Source organism: Mauremys reevesii, linkage group 6 (assembly GCF_016161935.1).
Source record: "Mauremys reevesii isolate NIE-2019 linkage group 6, ASM1616193v1, whole genome shotgun sequence".
Classification (NCBI taxonomy): domain Eukaryota; kingdom Metazoa; phylum Chordata; order Testudines; family Geoemydidae; genus Mauremys; species Mauremys reevesii.
The window spans coordinates 110323274-110342904 of NC_052628.1; the positions used below are offsets into that span (position 1 = coordinate 110323274).

At 43.0% G+C, this 19631-nt stretch overlaps 1 protein-coding gene across 16 annotated transcripts in view; it reads right to left on the minus strand.

The window, feature by feature from the left end:
- LINGO2 (leucine rich repeat and Ig domain containing 2) overlaps window positions 1-19631 on the minus strand; it is a 716716-nt gene that overhangs the window by 52484 nt on the left and 644601 nt on the right. Inside the window, exon 7 of one of the 16 annotated variants that reach the window (XR_005600176.1) lies at window positions 16124-16207. The exons of the other annotated variants lie outside the window; for them this stretch is intronic. The gene's annotated coding sequence lies outside the window, so the exon portion shown is untranslated. Of the gene's footprint in view, window positions 1-16123; window positions 16208-19631 lie in introns of those variants that run through there. 16 annotated transcript variants of the gene reach the window in all.

Genomic DNA, 19631 nt, shown 5'->3' on the forward strand with positions numbered 1-19631 from the left:
GTCTGAGCGAGTCAGTAATGTGCGCCAGCGCGCCTTTAAACGGCCAAATGCACATTCTACCACCATTCTGCACTTGCGCAGCCTGTAGTTGAACAACTCCTGACTACTGTCCTGACTACCTGCCTGTGTATGGCTTCATGAGCCATGGCATCAAGCGGTAGGCTGGGTCCCCCAGGATAACGACAGGCATTTCAACATCCCCAACTGTTAATTTCTGGTCTGGGAAGTAATTCCCTTACTGCAGCTGTTTAAACAGAGTAGTGTTCCTGAAGATGTGAGCGTCATGAACCCTTCCCGGCCATCCCACGTGGATGTTGGTGAAACGTCCCTTGTGATCCACCAGTGCTTGCAGCACCATTGAAAAGTACCCCTTGCGGTTTATGTAGTGGGTGGCCTGGTGCTCGGGTGCCAAGATAGGGATATGGGTTCCATCTATCACCTTACCACAGTTAGGGAATCCCATTGCAGCAAAGCCATCCACTATGACCTGGACATTCCCCAGAGTCACAACCTTTTGTAGCAGCAGCTTAATGATTGCTTTGGCTACTTGCATCACAGCAGCCCCCACAGTAGATTTGCCTACTCCAAATTGATTCCCGACTGACCGGTAGCTGTCTGGCGTTGCAAGCTTCCAGAGGGCTATCGCCACTCGCTTTTCAACTGTGAGGGCTGCTCTCATCTTGGTATTCTGGCGTTTCAGGGCAGGGGAAAGCAAGTCACAAAGTTCCATGAAAGTGCCCTTACGCATGCGAAAGTTTCGCAGACACTGGGAATCGTCCCACACCTCCAACACTATACGGTCCCACCAGTCTGTGCTTGTTTCCCGGGCCCAAAATCAGCATTCCATGGCTAGAACCTGCCCCATTACCAGCAGGATCTCCAAAGCCCAGGGGCCCGTGGTTTGAGAGAATTCCGTGTCCATGTCCTCATCACTCTCGTCGCCGTGCTGCCATAGCCGCCTCCTCCTCGCCTGGTTTTGCAGGTCCTGGTTCAGCATTGACTGCACAAGAATGCGCGAGGTGTTTACAATGTCCATGATTGCTGTCTTGAGCTGAGCAGGGTCCATGCTTGCCGTGCTATGGCGTCTGCACAGTTCACCCAGGAAAAAAGGCGTGAAACGGTTGTCTGCTACTTGCATGGAGGGAAGGGTGAGGCTGTACCCAGAACCACCCATGACAATGTTTTTTGCCCCATCAGGCACTGGGATCTCAACCCAGAATTCCAATGGGTGGGGGAGACTGCGGGAACTATGGGATAGCTACGGGATAGCTACCCACAGTGCAATGCTCCGGAAATCGACACTAGCATCGGTACATGGACGCACACCGCTGAATTAATGTGCTTAGTGTGGCCATGCACACTCGACTTTATACAATCTGTTTTAAAAAAACGGTTTCTGTAAAATCGGAATAATCCCATAGTGTAGACATACCCAAGGTGTCTGAGGTAATATCTTTTATTGGACCCACCTCTGCTGGTGAGGGAGAGGCAAGCTTTCGAGCTGCACAGAGCTCTTCAGGTCTGGAAAAGGTACTCCCAGGGTCACCACAAAATGCAAGATGGAACAAATTGTTTAGCATAAGTAGTTAGCACATACTGTAATGGACCATCCAAGGTAGCATGGCCCGTTAAAAGATATTACCTCACCCACCTTGTCTGTCTAATATCCTGGGACCCACGTGGCTACAGCTACACTGCATACAATAAGCTCCGTGGTGTTTATCGCTTTTATTTCCTTATCAGCGCTACAAATAGTGGATTGTAGTAATTATTTTTCAGCTGACGTGCAGGTTTACTTTTTCATCTCTTTATGCAAATGTCATTGAGTTATGTGTGTCTTAGCTACCGCAACAAATAAACCAATTCTGAATGCCATCATCTAGGCTGGTGCTAAACAGAAGCCATTGTTTACGTGAACTGACCTGCTTGTTACAATGCATTCTGGGTAGCATCCTTTGATAACACGGAATATGATCTGACCGTGGTATTGGTTTTTGTGTAGGAACACAGAAACATAATGGAGTTATTGGAGTATTTGAAGAATTAAATTATTCCAAAAGAATGATCATTTGGAGCTGATGGAATAAATACACAAAACATAACTGATCTATTTTGGTAAGAAAGAAGCTCTTTTCTACCACTAAATATATTTCAATTATAATTGTCACAATAGTCTCTGACATAAGTACAACTCTTTGATAACGGTTGCCCCAAATCCATTAGTTGCCACATCTCAGACTGCTATGCCACTGCCCACAGAATGTTGGTGGGTTCCATGACTGCATGATACGTGCATCAGATTAGATCTCTTAGACAGAATTCAGTGGCGTGCTTAGCTAACTAGCCCATTAGAAACATGTCTGCACGGATTGAGGGGACAGTAATTAGCCAGAGTTTTCCATTGATGTAACAGGTTTCAGAGTAGCAGCCGTGTTAGTCTATATCTGCAAAATGAACAGGAGTACTTGTGGCACCTTAGAGACTAACAAATTTATTTGAGCATAAGCTTTTGTGGGCTACAGCCTACTTCATTGGATGCATAGAATGGAACATACAGTAAGAAGATATTTATACATACAGACAACATGAAAAGGTGGAAGTACCCATACCAACTGTAAGAGGCTAATTAATTAAGAGAAGCTATTATCAGCAGGGGAGAAAAACTTTGGAAGTGATAATCAAGATGGCCCATTTCAGACAGTTGACACGAAGGTGTGAGGATACTTTATAATGGGGAAATAGACTGTCCGAAATGGGCCATCTTGATTATCACTTCAAAAGTTTTTCTCCCCTGCTGATAATAACTTCTCTTAATTAATTAGCCTCTTACAGTTGGTATGGGCACTTCCACCTTTTCATGTTCTCTGTCTGTATATATATCTTCTTACTGTATGTTCCATTGATATCACAGTTAGTCTCACATAGTTCTTCTTTTGTAAGACCAATACAAAAGATAGAAAGGATGCAAAGTAATTCCAATTACATTATCTTGTCAGGGCTCATTTCATCGCAGCTTTATTAAGATGGTCTTCCATTCTTTAAGAGAGATTGTACCTACGAAACTAAATGGGATTCGCACAAACACACTGCACCAAATTCACCCCTGAAGAAACTCCACTGGAGGCACTGGAGTTGCACCGGGGATAAATCTGGCCCATTGAATTCAGCCATAAATGTAAGATTTATGGAGTTTTAAAAATAAGGTATGGATGTGCGTTTTTACAAGCAAACAAGTTACAAGAATTCCATGATACAGTGTCAAATCAGGAGGCTGCCGAACAAGTTCATACAAATATGTATTGCCTGCTTTGTAGGCATCTCTCAAGATAACTCATTAAATTAGAGATTCAGTTCAATAACAGGCAGCAGAGAGCATTTAATGAATGAGCTGGAGGAAAAAGGGGACAAACTGGGGCACCAGGAAGATGGCAGCTCTGACCAAACGGACATGCTGAATGTGAGGAGGAGGGATTGGTTCCTTGCAATTCTAGTAAAAACTTGTTATCCTTGTCAGAGGGAAAGGAAATCTACATATGATGAAACACAGATTTTATTTTGCTGTGTTCATTATAAACAAAAAGAGAAGAGCCTTACTGAGAGCCATTGCAAACTACTGGCCACTATTCTGACAGCTTGTGAGTCTCACATCCCTGCCCATAGAAACTTCACTTTGCAATGAAAGCTTGAAAGTCATGAAAAAAGAACAACAACAAAGACTGACAACAAACTACGGGGGTGTGGGGGAAGAGACTGAATTTTGTCTAAGTATGGAAACCAACAGACACAAAAGCCCAGCTCCTCAGTCAGTCCTTGGAGTTGCACTGATTTACACCACGTGAGGATCTAGCGCCAACGGCTTTTTGTAGAATGAGCATCACGGCTTCCTAAATATCTTGTTTAGAACATGGCTTTTTTAGGGTGTTGTATATATGCTGAATTAGGACTTGGGGAAAAAACTGAAAGAGAAAGGGAGAAAGATTGGAAGAGAAAATAGCACACTGAAGAAGAGATGGGGCAGGGGTGGCAGGGGAGATATTTGGATAAAATAAGAACTATCCAGAATTTTTCATCCAAATTTGGCGCCAGGTCTGAACCTTAACATAAAATAGTCCAAACTCTATTGTATATTTATTGCAACACTATGCATCCCAAAGGACCTGAAAAAGTGTTGTGAACTTTATATGTACAGCATCACTGAGATGCACCACCTGTGGGATGCAATAAATGTGCAACAAATTGTACACTGCAGGCAGGTTTGGGAGGGGGGAATTTGGGCCATGGACACTGGGAGAAAACCCTTACTCTTATTTAAAAAGAAATAAAAGCTACTGGATCTGTAGGACCAGATCTTCAGGTGCATCAGAGCAGCAAATGACACTTCCGAGGGGGAATGGAGCTAAGGAGACTTTCTTCCACTCCAACACCCACTCTTGGAGGTTGGTTCATCCCGCAGTGCAATTCAGAGCAGTCTCAGGACTACTCTACATTGAACTGGCATGTAACAACCCCCAAGGAGCCATCATGCTGGAGAGGATCTTGGGAGTGCTTTGGACTCCCAGACAAGTCCCTCCTGCCTTAGGCACAACCCCTAATGTCAGAGATGGGAGTGGGGCAGATTACTGGCTAGCAAAAATGGCAGGAAACATTCCACAGAGCTCATAAAAGAGAGGGTAGAGTAATACTATCTCAGTCTTGCACCACCCCAGAGAAGGTTTTGTTACATGTAACTTGTTCAGACCTGGGCCTCAGATAGTTTTTCTAGCAGCTGTGGGGATTATGGGATACAAAATATAGTCAATCCTTTATTATCAAAAATATAGGCAGCAGCAGGAAATTTTGTACATCTCTCATTAAGATGCTTCGCTAGAGTCACATGGGAGATCATGCAGACGCAAATACATCAAATGCCTGCTGGGCTTTAATGTTTCCTTTTATAAATGTAGGAAAAAAACCCCAAACTCAATAAACAAAACAGCACAGGCAGTATAAGAAAAACTGCATTTTATTACCAAGGTCTGGACACATGTTCCTGATACTGGAGAATCAACCCCCTCAAGAGGAAGTTTGAGATGGATGTCTACTAAGTACTGCACATTTCCACAAATTAACAAACCACTACAGTACCCAGACCCCTGTCTAACAAGTAGAGTAGTGTTGGTGAACTGTGTTTAGTTACCTTTGGGGTTGCTTTCTTTTCACTTGATTGTGGGAGATCTCGTGATTGGCTACTGAACAACCGTTTTAAAGTACATTGGAACCTCTTAATAACAAAACCTAGCTCTTGCAGTGTGTTTTCATCCATGAATCTCAAAAGCACCTGACAAAAGGAAGTCAGTATCAGACCCATTTTACAGGAAACTGAGGTACGTGGGGAAGCGACTTACCCTAGGTCACTCAGCAGGCCAGTGGCAGAGCAGGGAATTGATCCCAGATCTCTGAAGCCCCCATCCTATCAAAGGACAGGATGGTGTTTACATTGCCTGCAGGCTACCTGACACACTTGCTCTTCTTTACTTGCAACGTATGCTGCTTTTGAAAGAGCTGCATTAAAAGCAGTTTCCATTATTGCACCTGGTCCTGTCTCTTCCCTGAACATTTTGTGGTTTTACAAATCACATTTTCCTACTTTTTAAAAAATGTGTCTCCCCTGCTGAAATGTGAAATTGATTAAATGAGTACACAGGGGGAAACAGTTAAACTGACTCTACACAAAGGGCCAGATTCAGAGTAGCCAAACAGCCCCTTTGTGCTAGCTAGGCCAGCATGAAGGGGCAGATGAAAGCCCCCTCCCGCAAGAACCAGCTCTGCACTATCTCAGCAGGAATCCCCAGATCAGAGGTTGTTCTGGGGTGGGAACATACTGCAGAAGGGAGAGGGCATGTGATCCTGCACCCCAGCTATGAGCCTCAGGGGCGACGGCAACACGGACATGAGTTAGGGCTGCCCTGGATCCCCGATGGCTTGTGAACTGGGAAAAACGAAACTGCCTTTTGTATATTTCTGGGTTGATACCAGGGCGGGCAGAGGATTGGCTGTGCCCAAAGTGCTGTCAAATGTACAAAGCACACAGCATGAAAAAACAGAAATGAAGAGCTCTATTTCTCTCATTTCTTCCTGCTACTTTGATCTTAAGCATCACCTGTAACAAAGGAGGTTAAAAAAATTCAGATGATAGTGTGCCCCTTTTCAGGTGATTAAAATATGAGCATTAGACCAGAGCCATAAGGTAACAAAGAAGAGGTGGGAGACACATTCACTATGAGTGACAGCAGGACAGGACTGATAAAGCGAGCCTGCATGCATATCACCTAAAACCACCACGGTTTCATTTTCAAGACATGAAGATATCCACCTCCTTTCTCCTGTCTCCCCATAGGGTTAGCTAGCATTACATCGAGCACATCTCATCAACATTCTGCATCATCATGATGGTACCGTATTTAGGAGAAACCACTTCCAGAGAAACACATGAGAGAAGGAGAAAGTCATGGGTGACATGAAGCCTGCAACTCTTAATTCATGGAAACACCTTTCCAATGCAGATTGTTTCTTTGCTCTATTTGGTGCTAACCTTCTCTAGAGTTACTGTGGATAAGCAGCACACACCAATCCACTGGAGGTGTGTGGTAGGTGATATTTTGTGATGCCATGCGGAGCCACACAAAAACATTTGAAATTGTTTCATCCCTTTGTACAACATGAACTAGTACTAGCCCAGATTGTCTTCTCCACAAAGCCCAAAATTGTGAAGGAGAGTGTCAGAGGCAGACGTTGTCTAGTGGATTGAGTGACGTATGGGAGCCAGGAGCTCTTGAGTTTGAATGCCAGATTTGAGCTTAACAAATTACTTAATGTCTACTGTCCGCATCTTCCTCCATCTTAAAATAGGGATGGATAGTAATACTAGCTTACCATGCAAGGAGGATTGATTCATTAATGTTTGCAAAGTGCTGTAAATGTACAGCCCTATTGTGATGGAATGCACCCCTGTATTCACACCCTACATGCTACTGTAATAATCTTTGTACTAAAGAGGCCTTGTGAGGACTCATTTGAAAACTAGTAACTCCCTGGTCAATACTTTCATGGTGAAATGTGTGCAGTAATGTTATATGTCAAGTATCAGACGGGTCGCCGTGTTACTCTGGATCTGTAAAAAGCGACAAAGAGTCCTGTGGCACCTTATAGACTAACAGACGTATTGGAGCATAAGCTTTTGTGGGTGAATACCCACTTCATCTCATTCATCTGACGAAGTGGGTATTCACCCATGAAAGCTCATGCTGCAATACGTCTGTTAGTCTATAAGGTGCCACAGGACTCTTTGTCGCTTATTATATGTAAAGTTATAAACATAACCTGAAATCGTGACTCAAGTGTGTTTACCAGACAAGTCTGTGGAGTGGGTAAACCTGTTTCTCAAAGACAAAGGACAAGCTGATGCCTATAGCCAGGTGTCATCAAAACTGATGGGCAATCACCCACCAAGTCGCTATTCTGTGGCAAGAAAGAGAGGCAAAAACGCCTCAAGTTATCACTTTCTATCCATCTGTCTCTGTTTCACCTAAGACGACAAAAGAAACAGCTGCTGGACTTTGGGAGCAGATCCGGCATGAGAGTTTGCGCAGCGATATTACTGGAAACATGTGGTAAGGGACTTCACCTTGAACCAAGTCTAATTTGTTAAGTTTAGAACTAGGAAGTGTTTTATCTTTATTTTTCTTGTAGCCATTGCTGACTTTAACGCCTTATGCTCACTTAAAACCTCACTTTTTGTCATTAAATAAACGTGGTTTAGTGTTTAATTACAACTAATCCAGTGTTGTGAATTATTTGGGGAGTTCCTCTGTTGTATATTGATCCCCTTAGAGGACCCAATATATCCAGACTGTCAAGGAAAGGGCTGGATTGTGCAGACCATTTGGGGGGAAAATCCAGGACTGCGAGTATGTTGGGGTCACCCTGTGAGTGGTAACCAAGGCTTGTGGAAGTCAGAGTGTGGCTCGTGTTTGCTGACAGGCTGCTGGGGTCAGGGCTGCTGGACCAATGCTGTATCTCTACACAGACTCTCAGAGTGTGACCTGCAGGCTGTTTGTGAGTGGCTCAGGTGGGAGCTGCCGCAGCAGAGCATTGTGATGCACCCCAGGTGCAGGGCACGAGTGATGCAGACCCTCACTGGTTTGGATTGCACCCCAGAATGCCAGACCTATAGAAGTGTGAGGCACATGATGATGAAGATTAAGAGCGAAGTACAGATTCTGAGCAGTGACTTAGTCTTGGACAGAGGATGGAGGAAAATGGAGATTAATGACTGTAGAAGCTGTGACTCAATCACTGAACTGCTCACCTGCAGCCACGAGACCCCTTTATCACACCCAAAGAAAATTACAGCAAGTACAAAGTCAAATGCCTGTATGCTAGATATACACAGCTGTGCATGCTCCATGATCACCTCATAAGAACAACAGGACACATGCTTTGCTGAGGGTTGATTATTACTTATATTGGGGTAATGCTCAAAATGTGCTAAATACTTGCTATATAAAAAGGAAAACGCAGCACCAGCTCTGAAGCCCTTGCAATCTTTCAAAAAAATAAAGGAACTGATGGAGAAATTCTTCAATACAACTAAGAAGGTGTCTTTTCTTTGTACTTGCTGTCTTACAGTAAGTATGTACACATAGTGGGCATGAGGTAACATTTCCAAAAGCGCCTACATGACGTAGGAATCTACATCTCATTTTCAAATGTGAGGAAAGCACTTAGGGACAAAAGTCCCATTGACTTGCAGGGGAAAACTGAAACAGATGGAGACATCTGACTTTCAATGAGCGTAAGGTTTCCAAGTGCCTAAATCACTGGAAAATGGGAGCTAGGCTCCTAAGCCACTTAGACCATTTCGAAAACTTTACCCCGATCTTCACCGATATAAGTCAGCATAGCTGTGTGTGACTTTATCTATTCACTCTCCGGGGTTCGTTAATTGTGCTGGATACTTGAAAGAGATCCGCTTTATTCAGTGACACAGGTCCCCAACTGCCTCTGCATCACAGAACATGGAGTGCTGTGGAGCCTTTCCGCCAGACTTCCAGTCTGGGAAACGAAACCGCTTAATGGTGCAGTTCCCAATACCCACGCTCCAGTGGGTATTCTGTTCTGACCCAGCATAACATACTTATGATTTAATAAGGCAGCATGAAAGAAGTTTCTACTCTGTGCACAGTGTGCTAATTGGGAGACTGGGATGATTTCTCATGATTCAGCTGGATTATTCTTTCTTTCCATAAGCAACAGTTTGTATCTCAAGCAAATAGTAAGATACACTGAAGGAGACAGCAATGTCACCATTAAATCTATCACATCACTGAATTTTGGATGAGTACCTTCTATGTCATTTAAAGACTGGAGTAGCAGCGAATAAACATTTCATGGTGGTGCTGCAGAGTGCGGTTCCCTTTAAAGCACAGTCCCCCTTGTGGAGCAGTAATGAATTTCATTCAGCAGGACTGGCAGCAGCCATTGGAACATGAGTTGGCTATTGAACTTCATGAATACTCGTATTTTAACAGCTATTCTGACCATCCTGCAGAGTACCAAAGTTGAATGTGAACCAAAGCCAAGGCAGGAGCATGCACTGCGCAGAGATGTTTTTAACAATGGACCATGCAGATGCCCCAATAATTAAATCATTTACTTATTCGGGGTTACGGCGACTTGTGATGATCCAGACAGTGCACAATCAGCAGGCTGCACTCATTTGTTCTACTGCTTAACATCACCACTGTGAGAACATCATTGTTTATTATGGCTTAAAGGCAGTAATCACTTTACATAATGTGAGGATTTTTTTCACTCAATTACTTATATGCTTTAGGCTGATGAGAATAATAATTATGCAACAATTACTTGTACCTCTGCAGATGAGGCTCAACAATTCAGGTCACCGCTTTTTAAATATATGTAATTTTTGTTGTCTTTGATATGTTTTCATTTTATCCTTCTAAAAGGGTACGAATAAAGATCTGGGTTATTATCCTGTTCTTTTCCCCACTCACAGCCTTAATTGAAATCAAAAGGAGTTTTCAGTACCAAGTTCACAAACTCCAGAAACATTCAGAAACCAGAGGAAGAAGCTCAGATAGTAAGGTGATGGAGGACAAGGTACATAGAAAGAGAGACAGACAAACAGACAGCTGTGGGCTACCAACATGGACACAAAAGAAATAGCTGAAACCACAGGACACTGCCTTATTTTAAAGATATACTTGAGAATAATTCCCATTCTATCCACTTGAGTTACTGGCTATCAACAATACTATCTCTGGCAGCCCTTTCAGAAATTTAGTATAATAAACATTTCATACTTCAGCGCACACACCTTTTGCTTGGCTAATAGTAGTTATGCTTAAATGCAGGCCTTATCATGATAGAAATCTATCTGATGGCCCATTCAGCATCATTTTATTTCTTAACCACAAAATGAGCTCATTATTGGTATCAATAACAGGTTTTGCTTAAAAGAGGTAGGCAAAGCATGAATGGGCATGAAAAGTATTTAACTGAAACTGTGATGGTCTGATGGTAAGAGATCCAGGTTGAGGGCATGAGCATAATTCTTTCCCCTGAGCTGAGAGAGGTTGGGAACACTGTGGCAACAGCTCGTTCCTAGGGGAAGGAAGACTTTAGGCCAAATTCTCTGCTGGCATTAATCCAATGAAGTTATGCCATCAAGGAACATGGACCTACATCATTATAATGCACTGTTTTTCCAGTGTGCGAGTACGTGTTGGACACCTCACAGGAAACCAGTATAAAACATAGTTCCTGTCATGAAGAGTTTAACATCTAAAATCATCCTGACAAAGCAAGTGAGGATCATGAGGAGGCAGGAGAGAGGAAGGATGGGGGAGGAAAGTAATACTAACGCATGGTTACTCGGAGGCATGTTCAGAGTTTAAAAATTCCAATCATTTTTGGTGTTGTTTCTTTTCTTCTTCTGTCTCTTCCTGTAGATGAATGGCAGAAGTGAGTTTTTAGGAAGGATTTGAATCCGGCAAGGAAGATGGTTGGGCAAAGAGATTTGGGAATGAGGGGGTTCTAGCACAAAGGACACCATGGAAGACCACAGATAAGACTGTGATAAGAGGAGATGAAAGAGGGTATCAAGACTGGCTTCATTGCCAGAGTGGAGCAGATAGAAGGAACATGAAAGGAGGCCAAATCACAGATGTAGGCAACACGTGGCCTTGAAAGCAAGATGCACTGAGTAAAGGGGAGCCAATGGAGTAAATTTAACAAGGAATGGAGCAATGGGTCCAAGTGATGGAGAGACAGTATTTTAGATGGACTGGAGGGTGGTGAGATTAGTATCAAGGTGTCTTGTCAGGAGGAGATTTCACTTCACTCTCTAGTTACTTCTCTAGCTAACTTTGGAGCAACACGGATGGGCTTTGGAGAACACTGTATTCATTCCTCTTGGGCCAGAAGCAATGTCACTTTGATTCAGTGGAGCAACTGGAGAGAGAAAAGAGAATGTACTATTTGATAGTTAAGATAATAAGAAGGGATGAGCAAATGAGTCACTTTGGGAAATATTAATATTTGGCCTGAACTGCAGTACAGAACCCTCCTTCCAGATAAGAAAAAAAGTGGACAAATACCCCATTTCCTCTCCCAGGTGCCTAGGCAATGCAAACCCATCTAGGGTTTTGACCAGTTAAAGCACTGGACTGGGTCTCAGGAGATCTGAAGTCTATTCCCAGCTCTGCCACAGTTGACTGTGATACCGTGGTCTACCACAATATCTCTGCACCTCAGTTCCCCATCCGTACAATAGGAATACAATGCTACACTATCGCAGCCCTAATGTATGGCTCTTAGACACTACAACAATGGGAGCCATGTAAAAACTTTCATAGATAGTATTGGGTTAGATTAGACTCTCTGCTTTGATGCAGCTTGTCTCAAATGCTGTGAATCCTTCTGTTGATGGAAGGAATTCATTTCAGGGTGCTTCTGACCTGTGGAAGCTAAAGGGTGCAAAAGTCAGTAATCGTAGCTCAGAAAGCACAGACATATTTGAGATTGCCCACGAAGGTTGGGCCTCCTGGGAACTGGGGAGAAAGAGAGAAGGGAGTAGGGGTCAGAGAGATTTGGTTCTCTAGGGAAAAGAATGGGATTTGGGGAAGGGAGGAACTAGGATCCAGATGCTCTGAGAGGTTGGATAGAAGAGAATGGTTAAAGAGAATGGTTCATGGAGAGGCTGGGGAGAGAAGGAACAAGACGACAGATGTCAGATTAGCAAGCTAAAGTGTGTGAGGGGGTTTCTTGGTGATCACTTTTTTATGCAACGATAATATGAAGAGAGTGATGGTGAAGAGGACTGGTTGACAGAAGGAATTTGTAGAGAAGAAAGATGGACAGACTGGAAAGGAAGCAAATGAAATACAGTTGGAATTGTTGGCGCACACTTTGGCAGGGACATCAAATCCTTGGTTTTCAGATACTGGAGATTGGTTTGTGTATGGACATGTGACCCAGCACTCCCATTATTTCACATGGAAAATGGGTAGCTGCATGCACAAATGGGTATTTGTAAGGGCAAGAGCATTTGGATGTGATAATGTGGGTCCATGCACTCTTTTTTTATCCTCAGGATGGTTTCTGTTAATTAACACTGTATCTATTTAAATGTTGGGCATTTTTTGGTAATAAGCTATACCTTCACAGTTCCTGTTTCCAAAGATCCCATTAGCCAGAGACAAGGGGGGTGGGTCTCCTCTTTGATGTTTCTGGTGCCATAATTAATAAAGATGTGCAACACTGAGAGAGAGGGGTAGGGAGTTGCAAACCTAACTGGTGATAATTGCTTCAGATCTGGATCCCAGTCTGGCCAAAGCACTGAAGTCAACTAGATCCAGATAAATAGTTCAGCTCTGCTTCATTTTTATAGAAAGAAAATATTTTATCCTGTTCACTTCAAGATAGAACTCTGGACCCTGATGTGATGAAACAGCTGGATATTGTTTGGGTGCGAGAGGCAGTGGCACTCAGAAGAAAGGGGAGCAATGCATAGACCTGAGGTAAGTCGAAAGCAGAAGAGCTGAGAGCTCTAGATCCATGGCACGCGGGCATTTAGTTAAAATCCTCTCAGTGAGGTTGAGCCTAAAATTGACTGTGTTTGAGTGCTTTGTTAATTGATGACATTTATTCACATTTCATTCTCTCAGATATGGTGTGGAGCTTGTCGATTCTCATACCCCTGTCTCACCATGCCCTGCTTAGGCTCATTGAATGAGAGAAACAAGGCAGTTCTTCTGCAGCCCTATGCTATTTCAGGCACTGTAGAAAAGGCTATCACCCATCATAAAAAAACCATAGGAAGATGATATTAGGGGTTCCATTGTGAAACCATTTGGTGAAGCCATGCTTCAATGGAATCCCCTCCACCCCCAGCCACCCCCAAATAAAATACAAGCAATCCACCCACTCTTACTGCACTAGCCAATCACAGAGAGGAAAAGGAGAACTTATTCAATGCCAATCGGAGATTGAGGCTCAGGGCATAGCTGGGTACCTTTGTTACGGGCAGTGCTGACTCAGGGCTAGTCTACATTACCTGGCTTTGCAGATATAGCTACACCAGCAGAGCCCCCCTCAGTATAGATGCAGCTTATGCTGGCAGAAGGAGTTGTTCTGCCGGCATAGTAACACCACCTTCCCAAATGACATTAGCTATGTTGACAGAAGCACTCTTCTGTCAGCATAGCTGTGTCTACACTAGGGTTTTGCTGGCATACTTATGTTGAGTCAGGTATGATTTTTTTCATACCCTTGACTGACGCAGCTACGTCAACAGTACTTTGTAGTACAGACCTGGCCTCAAATGGATAGATATTGTCTTTGAGAGGCAAAGCAGAGAGATGCTGAAAAGATGGTAAATGATTTAAACCGAAGCCAAAGGATTTGGCTAATATGCCCTGGTATAAATGTTCACATGTTCAGCATTTGCCTCAAATTCAAACAGTGTTAAAATTAAATTCCCTGGAAAATATCATACTGTACAGTGTGCCCACCTGGAACTTCTTTTCAGGATAGATCATTTTTACCCTTTGCTTCATTAAACTGCGTACAATGTTCTCTCTCTGTTCTCTAAGTACTCCAGAGTGTTGAACAGTAAAAAGCCAAGTGCCCCCTACCAGGAGTTCTTGAAAAAAAAATGAGAGCGATGTAAACAATACACCTCATATAGTATTGCGTTATGCAGCCATGACCTCAGAACTATGAATCTAGGAATGTACTGACTTTTCTTCAGTTTTATGAACCATAAAGCAGGGCACAGGTATAACATGACTATACAGCCACTTGAACAGCAATATAATTCCCCATTTTAAAAATCCCCATAATTGTGTATCAGAGTTTAAACTTTAATTTAAAAAATCTAGCTCTTCTAGTTGTGCAGTTAACCTTAAAAACGCGAGCAAAGTGTAACCAACATAGGGCTGTCTGCCTGAATCTGCAGAAAGCCTGAAACAACAGCTCTGAGAAAGTGAATGGATTCCATTCATCCCCACAGAGTATTAACTCTGAAACCTAATGGTGTCAATGTAGAATGTCAAGGTGTGAAAACTTATTTGCTGATCATTTCAGCAGAAACATCAAGGTAACATGATTATCCCTGGGTGTTAGATGTAATTTCAGATTTTGGAGCAGAGTGCAATGTGGCATCAAGTTGCTGTCATGGGGAATGGAAACCAGCCAAATTTAAAGTTCTCCACCCCACACCCAAAAAAGGGAGAAGAGAAGAAGCAGATGCACCCACCCTCAACTGCCTCCTGACTGTTAAAATTACAAGACCACATCTAATGCACTCCTAGCGCTGACAAAAGCCCCAGAACTCCGCCCTTCTCTGACAATTGCGACAATGCAGTTACATGTTACAATACAAGAATTTGCATATGGAAAGTTTGTGGGCAGAGTATACCAAAATGAATTAAAACCCAAATGAAATATAGAACAGCACAAGAGATACTGCGTTGATTGGATTGGACTGAGGGGATAGTGAACAGGAGAGGGTTTAGGGACAGTAAAAAAATAATAATAATAATTCTGGGATCTCTGCTGCATAATTGGGTCAAATGGGCCAGAGAGGATGTGAGGCCTTGATCATCATGAAAAAGATGTATGTAAAAAAAAAAATCAAAGCCTCAGAATAAAAAAATGTTAATTTTCTCATTCTAGGCCATGTATTTGGATAGGAAGGAGGGCCAAATTCTGCTCTCTGTTACCAGTTAGAGAAAATCCACTGAGTTATGTGGACTTATTCCAGATTTTAAAACAGGTAACCAAGAGACAATCTTAGACTAGAATACGGAAAAGACATTTTAATTTGTCTTAATAATAGGTTCGTTATGTCAGTGTGGAATTAAGGCCTTGTCTATGCACAAAATTGTACCAGTTTAACTGAAATTGGTTTAAAAAGCCAAGCTGTTAGCCAAGGTTACAGTTATTACCAGACCTGAGCAAACAATCCACAGCAGATCATTTGATTAATTGAACCTCTTTTCGTCTTCAATTTTTCCCAATCAGATGTACCAAAAAATTGTGTTTAACCTTTTTAGTCCATCTCTGGTTATTATAAAACTCTACCAATTTACTGCTTTGGTTTAAATCAAATGTTACAGGCAGCTAATTGGTTTGGGTTATAGCTTGATGCTTAATGAACAAATATTGGATGGCTCTTGTGATTTTGGGCCTGACCCTAAGAGGTTCTGAGCACACACATTTTCCGCTGAAATTAATGTCACCCTGTGGTCTCCAAGGAATCTAGTCACAACAATAATTCAACAATATTTGCAATCTTCACAATTGTTATTTGCTATGGGTATCAGTGCAGCCCCTACTAAGACTGAGCTCCATTGTGCACTGTACAAAGAATATAAGACAGCCCTTTCCCCAAAGAACTTCCCCAAAGGAAATAGACAAGACAGGCAAAGGGTGGGAGAAATGAAATGTTATCCTGATTTTACAAATGGGGAGCTGAGGCACAGGGAGGTTAAGTGACTCGCCCAAGATCCCACAGGGAGTGTCTGGCAGAGCCAAGAAATATGCCCAGATCTTCTGAGTCCCAGTCCCATGCTTAGCCACAAGACCATCCTTCCTTTCATTTCATCAAGTACAGTTCTGCTCTGCATACTTAATACACCATCTGTCGGAAAATAAATGAAAAGAAATAACACAAACCTTTAATAAGTGACACAATCTATGCTCAGGACCTTTGTTTTGGCCGTAGTCAAATTCTACATCTTTAAAAAATGGTCCGTGAACTGCAACTTTTCTGTCACACTTTGCTTTTCTCTCCCAATTTGCTCTTTGGAGAGATTTGTGTAGCCCAGGTTGGAAAAGCATTAAGGGAGCTTACAGGTCTTATTTAAGATGGGGACTTTGAACCTGTGTTCTACTGTAAAAATCAATGTGTTTCTTAAAATTTGATCCGAGGAATAATCCAAAGGGGCCTAACTCAATTAAATGTAAGGCAAGTGGGTTTTTGCTCCTGAGCTGACCATGTGGGAAAACGAACAGTGCTCTTTGTTTTATTTATTTATTTATTTGTTTATTTAGCCAGGACTTCCCAAAGCTTTTAAGCCACTGCGGAGTAAATCTTGAAACTCTGACTAGAACATTAATTAATAAATAGATTTCAACAGGGAAGGAGACAGACTTGCCATTACAGACTCACTAAGTCCAAATATTTATTTTATGTTGAGCAAATAAAACACTGTAGCCCTATACTCAGTACATCTATTCTGTTGATTCAGCAATGCTGAACCACATCCTGTAATGGCAGCTTAGGAAAATGAGGCCACATTTTGTGAAATGATTTAGTCCACGTGGGAAAAGATTCTAAATTCAATCTGTTTTTGGCCTGTGTCCTCACTTTGAGCCATTCATACTGCAAAGAAAGTGCAGTATGAATGGCTCAGCTTCATGGCTGTAGACATTAAATCCCGACACACTGAATACATTGGAATTTCATTGCTGAACAGTAGCGTGGGTTAAACTGTGATCCTTAAAGCAGAAGAGATACCTGTTATCTGGCCAGTTTGATAGCTCCCTTTCCAGTATTGTTTATCTCTACTCACTTTGTCTGTGCAATCCCATCCTGCCATATTTTAAAGGTGGGGTTTTCAAAAGCACTGGCCTAACTCTGCTCCAGTTGAAGAAAAGGAGTTTTATTATTTATTTCAGTGACAGAACAGTTAGGTTAATGCTGAGCATTTTTGAAAATCCCACTGTCATGGAATTCGGGGTGCAATCCAGACCAGTGAGGTTGTGTTACCACTTGTCCTGCAACCCTGGTTCCTTACCATCCCTTGCTGCTGTAGCTCCTAGTCTGGCATGATCACAGCCCGCCTACAAGAAAACAGGTCACACCCTAAGAATCTGTGTGGTAAAGAACCTTGGTGCAGCAGCTCACAGGCCCACTTTGGCTTCCACCAGCCCTGGTTACAGCCATCAAGGTGACCCCAACATACTCTCAGTCCTGAATTTTCCCAAAACTGTGCACCCTGACATCTCTCTGGATGTAGGAGAGATGTCAGTCTCTTCCCTAGCAGCCTAAATTTGGCCTCCAGGACATCTCTCTCAGAATGGAGAGGGGTAACTAGTAGTGTTCCCCAAGGGTCAGTCCTAGGACTAATCCTATTCCATTTATTCATAAATGATCTGGAGAAAGGGGTAAACAGTGAGGTGGCAAAGTTTGCAGATGATACTAAACTATTCAAGATAGTTAAGACCAAAGCAGACTGTGAAGAACTTCAAAAAGATCTCACAAAACTAAGTGATTGGGCAACAAAATGGCAAATGAACTTTAATGTGGATAAATGTAAAGTTATGCACATTGGGAAAAAATAACCCCAACTATACATACAATCTGATAGGGGCTAATTTAGCTACAACGCCTCAGGAAAAAGATCTTGGAGTCATCGTGGACAGTTCTCTGAAGATGTCCACACAGTGTGCAGAGGCGGTCAAAAAACCAAACAGGATGTTAGGAACCATTAAAAAGGGGATAGAGAATAAGACTGAGAATATATTATTGTCCTTATATAAATCCATGGTACGCCCACATCTCGAATACTGTGTACAGATATGGTCTCCTTACCTTAAAAAAGATATACTGGCACTAGAAAAGGTTCAGAAAAGGGCAACTAAAATGATTAGGGGTTTGGAGAGGGTCCCATATGAGGAAAGATTAAAGAGGCTAGGACTCTTCAGCTTGGAAAAGAGGAGACTAAGGGGGGATATGATAGAGGTATATAAAATCATGAGTGATGTGGAGAAAGTGGATAAGGAAAAGTTATTTACTTATTCCCATAATACAAGAACTAGGGGTCAACAAATGAAATTAATGGGCAGCAGGTTTAAAACAAATAAAAGGAAGTTTTTCTTCATGCAGCGCACAGTCAACCTGAGGAGATTGTGAAGACTAGGACTATAACAGCGTTTAAAAGAGAACTGGATAAATGCATGGTGTTTAAGTCCACAAATGGCTATTAGCCAGGATGGATAAGGAATGGTGTCCCTAGCCTCTGTTTGTCAGAGGATGGAGATGGATGGCAGGAGAGAGATCACTTGATCATTGCCTGTTAGGTTCACTCCCTCTGGGGCACTTGGCATTGGCCACTGTCGGTAGACAGATACTGGGCTAGATGGACCTTTGATCTGACCTGGTACGCCGTTCTTATGTTCTTATTGATAGGAAAAAACAAACAAACCCTCAGATACAGTAACTCTTCACTTAAAGTCGTCCCGGTTAATGTTGTTACGTTATGTTACTGATCAATTAGAGAACGTGCTCGTTTAAAGTTGCGCAATGCTCCTTTATAACATTGTTTGGCAGCTGCTTGCTTTGTCCACTGCTTGCAGGAAGAGCAGCCTGTTGCAGCTAGCTGGTGGGGGCTTGGAACCAGGGTGGACTGGCAGCCCCCCTATCAGCGCCCCACTCCGCTAAGTTCCCTGTGTAGCAGCCGCCCAGCAGGCTAGCAATTGCCGGCAGTTCAGCTGTCCCTCCCCCGACTGCCGTGTGCTGCTCCTGTCCTCTGCCTTGGAGCTGCTCCTGGGAGTCTCCTGCTTGCTGTCTGGGGGGTGGGGGAAGAGGAGGGCTAATGTCAGTGTGTCCCCTTCCCCCTACTCCTGCCCCCTGCTTACCTCATCTCCATAGAGCAGGGGGAGACACACAACAGGGCTCAGGATGGAGGGAGCTTCCTGGCTGCAGCTGCCTGATGTACTTAAAAAGCAGTGTACTTAGTGCGGGGTCAGCATACTTAAAGAAGCAATGCACGTCTGTCTCACACATACACATGGTGTGTGTCTCTGTCTTCCATGCTGTCTCCCCTCCCTCCATTTGTGCTGCCTTGTAGAGTGTGAGGCTACACTAACAATGAGTTAACCCTTGAGGGCTCAGCCAATTGTTAGTTCATCATTTAGCAGTAAGGTATTCCCTGGGAAATATCCCACCCTCTGACTTCACTACCTCAACCAAGCTTCACAATCATCATCACTGTGTACCAGTATTAAATTGTTTGTTTAAAACTTATACTCTATGTTTGCGCACATGTGTGTGTTTGTGG